The following is a 13,662-nucleotide window of genomic DNA, read 5'->3' on the forward strand; positions in this document are numbered from 1 at the left end:
AACATTAGAAATACGTTTAGCAAGCAAGCTATCTGAACAGTAAAATACACAAGGGGTGAGAAAATGAGAGCAGTTATCTAATCCTAACATTAATGTGTTTGTTTATTATTGAGAACTCTAGTGGTAATGGTATTTGTACAATAAATGAAACTGCAGTACGGGAAATATTAAATGAACGATAAATCTTTGCCATAGATAATAACAACCAGTGGCCATAAGTAAAAAAAAAATAATAAAATAAAATATTAAATCAAAGTTTGAAGGACACATTTTTCAAACATTTAATTCTGATTATTGCTTGGTTTATATATAATAATATGGGAAAGTATTCCTGGAAAAAATTTTTTTTCAATAAATTTTTGTTGCAAATTTCATAACTATAATTTGGTCAACAATTGTATATATAAATAAAATTACCTATAATAATGAATGTATCGACCTTACCAGCACGTTGATACGTTCTCTAGATCTTTCGGCTTACTTGGAAACCATCATCAGGAGTTAAAATTAATGGATAAAAGTCAAAGTTTAAAAATCATAGTTAAAATTAAAAATAGTCATGACTGTCCCGGTCCTACTAGTATACTGAATATATACTTGGTGGATTAAAATGAAATACAATCAAACGGAACCATATAATCAAAGATAATTATTAGATTAAATTATTACTTTATGTCTAGTATGATTTTGAATAATATATCATCTATAAAAAATTTAAAAAATTTTTGTTCATTAATTACATTTTTATTATTACAATATATATTATATTTTCCCCAATAATATTATGATATTTTTTTTATATAATATTTTCAATACTTCTAATTTGGAAAAATATCATGTATATTATAATAATAAAAATTTAATTAACGAACAAAAATATTTTAAAGACGATTTATTATTTAAAAACATGGTAAACATAAAGAAATAATAATTTAATCTAATAATTATCTCTTTAATGTATCATGTGCTGGTAAAATGGAATGTATTAATTGATAATTTATTTATTTAACATATCAGCGGTACCATGTTTGAGAAATTTTTCTTCAATATCAAAAAGTATTTAGTTCGGTTTAAAATAATAGAATTTTTCTACCAGTCGAATTTCGTAATTTTTATTTATTTTCAATTAACTTTACATCAATAAATTTTCGAAGAATTAAATTCTTTACAAATTTTGTTACAAAATTTAACTTCTTAATTCCCATTCTAACAGAGCTAAACTAACAAAAAATAAAGAAACTAACTAAAGAAAAAAACAGTGGTACAATGGCTTTGATTCCAGATTTATGGGTTTTACAATAATTTTTTTTGGAAGCTGTTACATATACAATAATGAACATTTCTTTTAAATTTTAGGTTACTAAACATATCAAACAACTGATTTTTCCCCAAAATTTCTTGTCCAAGAATCTATGGTTAGTTTTCTTTTAAGGTTACAACGGATTTTTTCCGCCTTGTATTTATATTTTTATCAATTAATACAATAGAATAAGTTTCTAAAAAAAGGAAATTGTGATCACAAATGCTTTTAATGAAATATTCTTCATATAAGAAAATATCTTTAATTTTAATAGAAAAAAAAGTTAATACGGTTCAGTATTTTGATCATAAGAAGTCATGTATGCATGTGTATTCTCTTCTTTCATTAGTATGTTTGTTAGATTATGAAGCATGAATACTGGATTTCTTAAAATATAGTTCTGAACACGTAGTTTTTGACAGTTTTTATACTTGTGTTTCCAAAATTGTTACGTTCTTATCTTGAATAACATGTTTTCTCTTTATCTTTATTTTTGGATTCGTACAGTTTTCTTACAAAATATAAATAATCAGTTAATTTTTTGGAAAAAAAGAAAAGGAAATACGAGATGTATTTGTTTTCCAAATTAATGTCAAAAAAGATATGAAAAGCAAACTATTTTACTCTACATGAAGTTGTATTTTAAACATTTAGCGTCCAGACCCTTCTTAAAGTTTCATTTGGGAAGTTTCAGACGTATTTATAGGAATAAAATTTTATATGAAGGAATATTTTTTGTAGAAACAAAATTGAACTAATATATTTAACGTTAAATCCATACAACTGTTTTATTAACAGTAATATTTTTAAATATTAGAAGGAATACGTTAATTTTAATTAAAAAAACAAACTATAAAGTTTAATATTTAATAATAGTTTATTTTATATCATAATTATATCTCGACCATATTTCACTTATACTTAATAAAAAAAAAGAAAATTTACTTTAAGTCCAATTCTAAACGATTAGAAAATCTTTGAAATAGCAGTATAGCTAACTATTCCTTAATTATCTAAACGGCGTACAAATAAGCAATCCAGCCAATTCAGCAGTTGTGAATCGAAGGACTCAATATGCACATTTTCAGTATTTAGTTCAAGTTAAATGATTACCCATTTATTCATAATATTAAGAATATTAAGGAAAGGCAAATAATAAAATGGAGCGAATGTTGTGAATTTTCAAATAGGAGTGCAATCTGCTTCCTTATGTACAAATATAGTTGATACTAACAGTTTTAATAAACAGAATGTGTTCACACACACACACACACACACACACACACACACACACACACACACACACACACACACACACACACAGAGAGAGAGAGAGAGAGAGAGAGAGAGAGAGAGAGAGAGAGAGAGAGAGAGAGAGAGAGAGAGAGAGAGAGAGACAACACACACAAATATATTACAATACAAGAGTTTTTTGTGATATAATCATATCTCATATTTAATTTCAGTTTTATTAAACCGCAATACTTTTATTAAGAAAGCGAAATATTTCTATTAAAAGTAAAAAAAAGATACACTCAATAGAAAGAAATGTATTAGAAAAAGATAAAGAAAAGTAATAAAGGATACAATAATAAGCAAGAAACTGAAAATTCAGGAAAAGAAGCTAATGAAGTTCTCAGAGATATGGAACGCAATTTTAAGATGAGAACTCTCTTTTCAAACAAAAAAGATCAAGTTCATGAATTACGAATGTAGCTAAAAGAGTAAAGAGATGTAGGCAGAAAGAGAAGAATGATGCTTCTTTGCTTATAGACTCGTTCAGGTAGCCTACTTATTGCTTGGAATTCAATTTCAAATGCCGAGAAGAATAGTAGCTCGCTGTGTTTATAAACGAAAACCTCATTACAGAAATTTATGAATACTAATTTTATATTACCTATTATATACATAAAATATAAATTTAATTCATAAATAAGTTACATAATTGTTATAATTTTAGTTTATTGGTACCATACGTATCATTAAATTAAAGATTGTAAACAAAATAAATATCTTTGAAAAATTATAAGATCAAATCAATGTTTAATGGAAAAGAGTATCTTGTAGCTTGGTATTATTGACGAGAAGTTGCTCCAGAGAGACCACTGTAATACCGTTAGTTTGAAGGGTTACAGAAACTGCTGAACCAAAAACGGGACACAATAAGTTTTATGTACATTTCTAGCAATGTTACAGTACAAAAAACGTACATGGAAGTATGATAAATTTCATTGCGAATTTTATAAACTCTAGAAAAATCCGAATAAAGGTTAATGGCATACTCTCGGAACTAGGAGATATAAAAAAAAAGGGTTAAAAAATATGCAATAAATAAAAAAAATAACTTTTTTCGATTTTTGGGGAGGGGGAATTGCGGAACTAAATTTTAAAAATATAAGATAAGCATGCACGTTTGTGCTGATCTTAATATAAAGGCGGGTTATATTTGCAAAATTTTGAAAAAACTATCTACCCCACTCCATGGAGGTATTAATTCTAAAATTTTACCAACAAATTGCCCCATATACACGAGTCTGTATAAAATTTCATAAAAATCGGTTTATCCAGTCAAACGTTATCAAGCTACACACGCTACCACACGTATACCCACACGCTACAGAGATACCCATTTTTTGTTTTTTAGGGTATCTGGGTTATGAAACGTTAAGAAACGCAAAAAACCCATACCCCATTTTCTGACTGATTGCCATACTTTTCTTCCAGCAGCACAGCTCTAGAGCTATGATGCCAGGGAAGTCAAAAACCTGCGTAGAAATCGTATTTCTTTTCTTTCCCGCTTAAAAAAATAAATATAATGTTTCTTCTTGTTTACATGAGAAATAATGTAGAAAAAACGTAAATATGTTAAATCGCATAATAATCAACGTTTAAAAAGTATACACAACACTAACCCGGGTATTTTCTCTGTTTAGTCGATTCAAGCGATTAATCGATGCTGACAGCTCTACTACAAATAATGCATGAAATTAAATTTTTAATGTATATTAACTTAAGCGTAATACTAGTATAATGTACGATATTCGCTTTCACTTTCTTGATGTTGCATCTCTTGAAAGAAATTATTTTAATAACTGAAAGCTTTTAAAATAAAACGTTTTATATTAGCATAAAAAAAGAGTATTACGAAAAAGTTTATTATTTTACTTACAAATAAATAACTTTGAAATATTATTATATATTTATTATTAACCATTTTTATGTTTAAAAATAAACTTTACTTGAGTATTATAATTTACACGAGCGGGATGACTACGCGTTGGTTATTTTCTTTTATTTTGGAGTACTTTGTATATACTGTGCAATAAAAATGTCATTAAAACCTAATTTTACCGAAATAAAAAGTTAAAAAAAAAAAACACTAAGAAATTGACTATATTAATAATTTAAAAGATGTTTAGTATCACTTGTAATTTTTGTGTCGATATTCAAATTTTAGAAAAATAATTTTAAAGGCGTATGACCTTTTTGAATTTAAAAATTTTGTTTTTAATATATTTTAATACCATTTGTTTTAGACGTTATTTATGTCAACTTATTTAACAATGGAGATTTAGCAGTACGCTATGAAATAACTGAATATTCTTTATTTATATCTCGGAATAGGAACAGATTGTTATCAAACCCAAAATTTTATAATTACAGTTTCTTATATTAAGTCGATCATTCATCAATTATCTATTAATTTTGCATGTGTTTTTATTTATTTTTATTGTTGGTACAATAAAATGTGAATTATAAAAAATAAAACTGAATTATAACTAGTGGTATATGAATATAAGGTGGGTTTGTAAAGCTACTAATTAAAAACTATTAGTCTAAAAATTAAAAAAAAACAAAATAACTGTACCTGTTACGTTGCCATTAAAACAATAATCTACTAATTTAAATAAATTTTAAAGAAATATATATCACTGATCAGATATCTAATTTGCGTGATAAAAAAATTTCAATTAAATTAGCAATCTAACTGGAAAAAAAAAAATTTAAAGCTTTTTCTTCAAATATTGTTTACTGTAGAAATATTCTTAAAGCAATTATACAGTAGTTTTAATATACTATTAAATTGAACAAATGTATAAAATTTGTTTTTGTCATAAATAAGTTAATAAAAATTTTCTTCCGTAAAGAAATTATAACTCTATGTTGAGAATAATTAAATGTTTTAATTAACAGATAAAGAATATTACTTAGCTCATTCACGTATGTTTTAATTAAACTAAAAGGCTATGTCATAAAATATTCTCTAGGGGATAAGAAATCTGAAATTGTAACCCGGGGACTACAACAATGGTGTACTTTGCATACATTTATTCATATGTGCCTTTAGAGAAATTTTTGAAGATATTCATCACATGCTTTACGCGTAATGAAATTGGAGAAGATGACAAAAAAAGAGGTGTTTGAACTTAATCGTCATACTTTAAGTGTAACTTAATGTAAATTTTTTTAAAAATTCTGGGAGCCTTATAAATTACCGTTATTGTAATAACCATCTGACTTAATAATTGAAAATAAAAGGAAAAATGATTTATCACTTAAAATAGTATTATTCGTTGTACATCCGCTTTGTTTTAGTTTTTAACGATCACAAGTATTTAATAATCTTATCCTCAACTATGAAAGATTAATTAAAAAAATAATAATTTTTTTACTTCTTTATATATCTGTGACCAATATATAATCAAGAAATTTTCTTGAAAAATATTCTCCGATCTATTATAGTACTCAGAGAATTTTTTTTTAACCTCCAGGACCACCAGGTATTGCTTCAGAGGATGTGATGAATGATTTGTAGCGTGTGTGAAATACCATGCATGACCGGGATTCGAACCCGGGACCTCTGGATGAAAGGCCGAGACGCTACCACTCGCCCCACAGAGGCCGGAATTTAAAGATAACTTTATAGCTTTATGTGTACGTATATTATAGCATTAAGAGTGCTATAATATTAAGAGTGTTATAAATAAACACAGGATAAATATTTAAAAATCTGTTACCAAAGAGTATCTAAGGCCGAAAAGCTTTTTAAGTTCAATATTTGAGTTAATTACCAGGTAATTAAGAATAAGGTATAACATGAAAGGTACAAAGTTTGTAATTTTTTGTGATCAATTAAAAAATTTGTGAAATTAATGGGAAAGCAAGAAAATGCTCAAAATAAATTTAGAGATAAATTATAATATAAAATTAGATGGGCATTTTGATTGTTTTAAACAGTCATTATCAGTAGATACTGATTAAGAAAATGTGGTGTATCCCACGAAAAGGTATACGTTTTTGATTTAGTATCACTCGCCCATTCCCCCAACGATTCTTTACAGAACTTTTAACGAAGATTCTAAAAATATTGTGTGAAAATTTATAGAAACAAAATGACGGCTTTCAAATAAAAATATCAATTTCAGATAAACTAAATTTTTTATTCATTACAAAATATCTGGTAAAAGAGATTAAAAATAGATGATAATTAGAACTAAAATAAATAAAGACTTGGTTACTAAAATTATTAACTTGTTTTATTCAATTTGAACAGCCATTTAACAATACATCATCTGTTATTAATCATTTTTACCACCTATTTTGTTGTGAATAAAAAGTGTGGTTTATCTGAAATTGATGGTTTTATTTTAAAGCCGCAATTTTATTTCTATAAATCCTTGAAGGTTGAAATTTTCACAGAAAATTTTTAGAATTTTCGTTAAAGGCTCTGTAAAATATTACAATCTGTGGGGAAATGGGTGAGTGATACTAAATCAAAAGCGTATACATCTTCGTGGTACACTCTGTATAAAAAGGAATATATAAATGAATAAAAGCAAAATTTTAGATTATTTGTACCAGTAATTATGAAAAATAAATAAGAACAAAGATTGAGTATCGTTTTATAAAATTTCAATCGAAAACGTAAAGTTAGATTAAAATCAATGTAAATCATTGAAACTTCCCCAGTTCAGACCGCCCATCCCAATTTATTGTAGGCCCCATTATAGGGTTAGATAAGATAAAACTTATCGTAGGGAAATTAGAACTAAATTAAACCTATCAAAAAAATTTTCCTTCCCTTGAAAAATGTTTAAGAGAATAAATATTTCATTTTTACTTCCTTGTACGAAGTAAAGGAAGTATTGTGATCGCGAAAAATTTCCGTCTTCAGATTTTATCTATTTTTTCTTTTAACGTTTTTTTACTTCCTTGTACGAAGTAAAGGAAGAATTAAAGAATATGAAAACCGAAATGTTACGCGATCACTTACTTCATATTTCAACGGAAATACCCATTTTGACCATCTCTGATTCCATTTTTTGTAGCTTCGGCGTGACATCTGTACGTACTTATACATCTTACATAACTCAAAAACGATTAGCCGTTGGATGTTGAAATTTTGGATTTAGCATTGTTGTAACATCTAGTTGTGCATTAATTAAAATTTTAATTAATGAAATATTTGGATCTTTAAGGAAAGGCACATCGGTTCGAATCAGACTTCATCTCCTTTTATTTTTTTAAAATTACATATATCGATTTAATAATTATTTACCCGTGATTGTAAAAAAAGTATTACGATAAATAATAATTCATTCATAAAAAAAATGAATGATAAAAAAAATGAAAAAATTAGTGAAATAAAATTAGAAGTAAAATAAAATAAAAATAGATTTGGTGAAACATTTGATTATTAAATATGAATTGAAAATTATAATTTAGAATCGTATTATTTTTGGATTTTCGTAGCAAATTCTTATAAAAATTATATATTTATTTTTTTAAATATCATTTTATTTAATTATCTGACAGAAAAACAAAATACATTTTTGAATTGTATTCATCTTAAAGTGATTATTGAATTTTTTTTTCACTTTTGCGTAATATGCAAAACGTTTCTGGTGTGCATTTCAGATTTCTGGTGTGTCGTTTAAATATAAGTTAATAATAATTAAACGGCCCGTTAGGTGAACTCTTGTATACTGGTTACAAATATTAATTTTGACCTTACGGTGTTGAATAATCAGTTTTTATTATTGAATTATGTCCAATAATAAACACACAATTTATTTAAAGAGTAATCAAGGGACTTTTACTCTAACCTAATATTTTAGGTAAGATGGTTGAATTAATAATTGTATAAATATTTGATGTTAATAAATATCATTATTTTAGCAACTGTATAACTGTCCGCTTTCATTAAAGAATTGGAGGATCATATCTCATTTTCAAATGAAATAAGTTTAAATGAAGTGCAGCAAAAATGTGTGTATCTAATTTAATAGACGTACAGCGAAGTCATGTGGTGTCCACATCAGATTTTTATGATAGGAAACATTCACGAAAAAGAAGTTTAATATATTTCAAGTTCTACAATTTTATAAGATATTAGCCCTCTACCTATCATTATTCAGTAATAAAGTTCCTTCACGATTGTTTTAAGTTTATTTAACTACGAGTAATTTCTGTTTATTACGAAAAATTGATAAAAACACTTCTTTAAAAAAAAAAAAATATTTTGTGATCGGTCAAAGAAGAGTGTTTAGCTACGCGGATTATTATTTATGGACTATTATTTTACAAATCAATTTATAAATGATCTTCCTTTTGATGGGTCATTTATCTTAAACGTTTCCGTAAACCGAGACAAGAATTATAGACATTTTAATTTTTAAAAGTACCTTTTCCTTGTTGGTACATAGAAGGCCACACCCAGTTTCTCTCCACGCTTAATCAGATATAAAATGAATATTTTTTAATACTGATGTATGTCGGGATTTTAGAAATCGCTCATTTTTTTAATACGAAGGAACTCAAAACTTAAAAGAAAAATTGGCTTTATCACATAATTTAATAATAATTAAATTATTACACTTATTTTAATTTTTCCTGGTAATAGCTGAGTTAAGTTTTTGTATTAGCTTTTTAGTTATTATTTTAACATATTTTCACCCTATAGGTTTTTGTTTCCATCCTTAACCCGGATTTTCATCGATTGGAAATCCGATCACATGCCGCATCGTGGCAAGCCGTTTTATCACGACTACGACTGGTGATTATTTGTAATTAGTACTGGTACGTGCACTTAGTACCACACATATTTTTCATATGTAATTAATTATTCATTTACATTATTTATACTCAGAACATCTGTTACTTTGAAATTACATAGCGAAATTGTATAGCATTATCTGGAACAAAATGCGACAGAAAACTTCATTTAGTTTCTCTTTTATTCATTCATTAAATTAATTTTAATCAACTATCTGAACGAATGATATTCTCGCTCATATTCCTTCTTTTCTTTTTGTATTTAAGAATTTTTTAAATAACCGGTATTGTAGTTATTTTATTAACTTTGTAAGTGTCAGTATTTAGAAGGGAATCCATAATGTTTTAAAATTGCGGAGATATGTTAAATTAAATTGATATAACAACTTTTTATTTTGTTTTTAATTCGTCAAAGAATGTTTAAGAACAGTCTGAATATTCATTGAAACAGTTCGAATAGAACAGAGTATAAAGCATAAATAAACAAATAAAAGTGAATATAAATTGTTAAATAGCACAGTACGTAGATTATACAGGAATGGAAGGAACATCTCCAGAGAATGGTGTCTATGGTGAATTCCTAAGAGGGTATTACGTTATAGACCGGTAAAGGTTAACTTTTTTTGGTTAGTTTTAAGCGGATAAATCCAGTTTATTTAGTTTGGATATGTTGTACTACGGTTTTTAGAAATAAGGTTTTTTTAATTCAGCATAGTTTTCATAAAAATATAAAATATGTCTAGTTATTTAGTATAAATATGAAAAATTTGAACTTCAAAGGTACTCGTACATAATTCGATAATAGCACATTATTATGTTATCTATTACATAATAGTACAAACTATCTATAGGTTTTATTATTTTAAATATTTGCGAGATGAGAATAAAGATTTTTCTTTTCTATAATGCCGCTTTCTCAGAATATTTCTCTGTTATGTATAATCTTATAAAGATAAATAAAAATTACCAATGGCAGGTTTGTATATAATTAATTATTATTGTTGAAGATAGATGAAATACAATAATGATATTTTTCCAGCTGGTTCGTGCAATTTAAACTTTTCTGATGTTAGATTTCTCAATATTATCCATAAGGATAAGAAAACAAAACGGAGCTGATATCAATTAAAAAATTTGCACACAGTCAATAATTTTAATACAACATAGTGATATGAAAGCTTACTGTTGATTAGTTGGTAAAACTGTCAACGTAGAGGTCTATTTCAGAAAAGAACAGTCTATACCAGAGAAAATACTGTTAGGCACTGATAAAAAAAATTTAATATAACAGTTATCTTAGGTACGAATTGAAAACTGATTCTCTGTGTGACATGGAATAATATAACATTCTATAATCGAAACAAAGAAACAGAAATGAAAGGAGACGAAGATTGACATTTTATTAAATGTCATGTTTTACAGAAAGTAAAGCTGAACATATGCTATTTATTGATTTTTCTCGATAAAAAAAGTTCCACAGATAAAGACTGTAACTTTTAAACCACTTTTCATCGACAATGTGTTTTGACATCACTGATGTATTTTTTTTTTTTTAGAGAGAACAAAAAATACCTTCTATCAATTTTTATGTGTCGACTTAAAAAGAAATTAAAATCGGTTAGAAAGAGTGACCAGTATTACTGATATATAACTGTCTAAGCTATACATTTTTCTCCGTAAAAATAAGTTACCTTTTATGACAAACACATTTCGTGAACGACTATTGTTTTGAAGTATGTTATATATTTTATATTAAGTTGAATTGCTAGATATTATTCAAAATATTTTTTAAAATATTCGTTTCTTTTTTCATGAACATATCTAATATTATAATAATTAGTTTATTTACAATATAAGGGGATACATGATACAATCTTTCAATTTTGTTTTAATTTTCTTTTTTAATTAATTAATTTTTTTTTGGTTTTAATTAATACCAAATTTTTAGTTTTTATTCAATCGATTAAGTTATTGAAATAAGAGAAAACACTTTCTGAAGATAAGGAATAAGGCTGTTTTAAAGGTGAGCTTTATAAGATTTTGAATATTTTCAGTGATTTATCTAATTTAAGCAAAATTCCCAGTTTGAGTAGTGGTAGTGGTTTTTTTGATAGGAGCTTTAGTAAAAAGAAACATCTGTTCAATGGATAGATTTATTAAAAAAAAACCTCTAGTTATCTAATGAAAAAAACTATTAAAATAAAAAGCGTAATTGTTTTATTAAATTATCGAGAAACGACTCACTGTTGATTGAGCTGTTTAATATGTTAACTCCACTTCTGAGCATATACTAATATGTTACAAAATCGTAAGTTAACGCTTCTCCCATTGACCGGTTTTAGTTTGCTTAATTTTTATATCTTCTAGCTTCATTTTCATCATCTGATTTTCTCATCTAAATAACTTTTTTGTTTAAAGTTTTATCAGAAAATAAGACTGAAAAATGATTCTTTGTGTGAAAGAATAAAATACGTTTTATAAATAAAAAATGTGTATAAAAACAACAGATATTATAAAGATAATACAGTGAAAGTCGTTTGTAACGAGATTCAATGGACTGACAGTATGTGCTCGCTGTACCCGGATGCTCGTTATAAACGAATCAGCCTATTCATACCAGAAAAAATCTTCCCTTCTAAACACACAGTAAACTGATACTCAACACTAAAGAATACAACATTGTATAAGAAATTTACCTGAACTTAAAAACAAAATTTAAATCATATTACATAAAATTGTAAGTACATATGTACTACTGCACACGAATAAAAAAAATTGTTAAGTTTCCTACTATTTGTGTTGTTGAGGTTATTTCAAAATTATAACTAACTTGTATAACTTACACTTTTTTACTACACTTAAAAAGTATAATCAGTACACGCAATATTGAAGACTTTGATTTTTTAATCTATTTAATCATTTTATAAACTCACTGCGAACATTATTTGTTTTACAAAATTTCGTAAGAAATTCTAAACTTTCTTTTTTTATTTAGCCTCCGGAACCACCGTAAGGTATTCTTCAAAAGATGAACGAGGATGATATATATGAATGTAAATGAAGTGTAGTCTTGTACAGCCTCAGGTTGACCATTCCTAAAATGTGTGGTTAATTGAAACCCAATCACCAAAGAGCATCGGTATCCATTTAATAACCATTTTGACCATCTCTGAATCCATTTTGACTAGCCGAAACTAATTTCGGCGTGACGTCTGTACGTACGTATGTATGTATGTCCGTATGTATCTCGCATAACTCTAAAATGATTAGCCGTAGGATGTTGAAATTTTGGATTTAGGACTGTTGTAATACGTAGTTGTGCACCTCTCTGTTTTAATTGAAATCGATATTAAAATTAAAATTTTAATTAATGAATTATTTGGATTTTAAAGGAAGGCACATCGGTTTGAATCAGACTTCAGCTCATTTTGTTTTTTTTTTATTTATTTTTTTATTTAAATATTGATTTAATAATTATTAGTCCATAATTGTAAAAAAAATTACAACAAATAATAATTCAGTGATAATAAAATAAAATGAAAAAAATAATTATTAGTGAAATAAAATTTGATGTACTTTTAAAACTGTCTAAATGTAATTTAATAGGCATTACATATGCATATATGTAATAAATTTGGTGAAACATCTGATTATTTAATATTAATTGAAAATTATAATTTACAATCTTATTATTTTTGGATTTTCTTAGAAAATTCCTATAAAAATTGTATATTTATTTAAAAAGAATCATTTTATTTAATTACTTGACGGAAAATAAAATACATTTTTGAATTGTTTTCGATTTAACGTGATTGTTTTTATTATTGGATTATTTGGTAAACAATTTACTTAAAGAGTAATCAAGGGACTCTAACCTAATATTTCAGTAAAATTGTTGAATTAATAATAGTATGAATATTTGATGTTAATAAAAAGTAATATTTTAGCAATTTTGTAATTGTCCAGTTTTATTAAAGAGTTGGAGGATCGTATCTCACTTTCAAATGAAATAAATTTAAATGAAGTGCAGAAAAAATGTGTATATTTAACTTAATAGACGTACAAGGAAGTCATGCAATGTCCACATCAGATTTTTTATTTTGTTTTTATTCGTTACAACTGGATTTTTGTTATAAGCGACTTCTACTGTATTAATTTATTCTTACAAAAAAAATCAGCATAGATATATTGGTAAAAAAATTTTAGCTTCGGTTTGTAAAGTTGTGTATGTAAAATAAAACTTTTACACTCAACTGCCTAAAATTTTTATTAAATTATAATTTTATTATAACCTCCCTATATTAATT

General features: G+C 26.1%; 1 protein-coding gene and 1 long non-coding RNA gene across 4 annotated transcripts in view; one reads left to right on the forward strand and one right to left on the reverse strand.

The window, feature by feature from the left end:
• The window catches only part of LOC142320538 (uncharacterized), a 505,330-nt gene that overhangs the window by 45,087 nt on the left and 446,581 nt on the right, over window positions 1-13,662 (forward strand). The gene's annotated exons all lie outside the window — the stretch shown is intronic.
• Window positions 1-13,662, reverse strand: part of LOC142320539 (uncharacterized) — a 216,127-nt gene that overhangs the window by 597 nt on the left and 201,868 nt on the right. The window lies entirely within an intron of this gene.

Source organism: Lycorma delicatula, chromosome 2 (assembly GCF_047948215.1).
Source record: "Lycorma delicatula isolate Av1 chromosome 2, ASM4794821v1, whole genome shotgun sequence".
In the NCBI taxonomy this organism is placed as follows: domain Eukaryota; kingdom Metazoa; phylum Arthropoda; class Insecta; order Hemiptera; family Fulgoridae; genus Lycorma; species Lycorma delicatula.